Genomic DNA, 1,412 nt, shown 5'->3' on the forward strand with positions numbered 1-1,412 from the left:
TGCCTTTTCCCATAGGAAGGATGCATCCATTCCTATGGGCACCATGGGAATTTTACCCTGGGAGCGGAACTTTTGAAGCATTGACTTTTTAAATGCAGAACGTTTGTGTGGGCCTTCAGGAGTAGTATGAATACCCCAATGTTGCGGTCCGCCATTTGTATACCCCAATGTTGCGGTCCGCCATTTTGTTCGGGAATGCTAACCCAAACCTAATTTTTTCAAAAAGGTATCTTTTTGGCACCTAACCCAAACCTAATTTTTTCAAAAGGGTATCTTTTTGGCACCTAACTCAAACCTAATTTTTTGAAAGGGTATATTTTTGGCGCCTAACCCAAACCTAACATTTTCAAAACGCCATTTTGTCCCCCAATGTCACCCTCCCAACCTAGGGCCTAACCTAACCTATTTTTTCGAAAGGGTTATCTTTTTGGCGCCTAACTTAAACCTAATTTTGAAAGGGTATCTTTTGTGTGTGTAACGTAAACCTAAATTTTTGGAAGGATGTCTGGGGCGACAATCTCCCACGTAAAACAAAGACGTGTTCGGACTTGTCTGTATGTAACTCAAACCTAATTTTTCTAGGGCGTTTATGAAATGCGACAAACCCCCACCAAACTTCTGAAGACGCGTTCGAACTTGTCCCTTGTGCGTGTGTGTATAACTCAACCATTATTTTTTGAACAGTATCTTTTGAGCGCCAAACACAAACATAAATTTGAAGCAAAGACGTGTTCGGACTTGTCTCTTGTGTAACATAAACCTAACTCTGCCTGAGAGTGTTTGCTTGGCACCCATGTTACCTCAACAGTGTGGTCAGGACAAATGAAGCAGAGCGAGGTGCCCGCGCTCAATTTATATCGGCGGGAGAGCGTTCGTGGCGCCAAATAGCGGTCAAGTGCAGAACTATTTTTTAAAAAGAAGCATTTCCAAGTGCGCCCGGGAGGCATGCTGTTACACTCGTTTGGATTTTTTTTTTTTAATTTTCGCGGCAAAAATCCTATCCCCTGTAGGCCTATACAAAAACCGCTAACATTTTTTAAATATTTTTTTCAGATTTTTTTTTATTATTTTTTTTTTTGTGTATTATTACTGCGTTTGCAGCATCTTTGAGTCGGTGTTGCCGTAGGGATAACACATACACGTTTTTTACCAAACATACGCTTAAAGAGTTTCCGTACAATGGTATCATTTTTTATGGGATCTGAAGTGAAAAGTTTATGAACAAATGAATGGAGTGAGTAGCCATGTGCTCTATGAACTAAGTATAGCACACAATATTCTCCACACACCATAGAATCAATATCTTGCAGACTCGAGTGATTGTAAGTCCATTTTTTGCAGAGTCTATTAAGAAATCTCTTGTGGTGCGCAACAAGTGGCGGAAAACCATAGGAGTCCCAGTATTCACCCAC

The sequence above is a fragment of the Frankliniella occidentalis genome, unplaced genomic scaffold (assembly GCF_000697945.3).
Source record: "Frankliniella occidentalis isolate FOCC.00 unplaced genomic scaffold, Focc_3.1 Scaffold596, whole genome shotgun sequence".
NCBI classification, from domain to species: domain Eukaryota; kingdom Metazoa; phylum Arthropoda; class Insecta; order Thysanoptera; family Thripidae; genus Frankliniella; species Frankliniella occidentalis.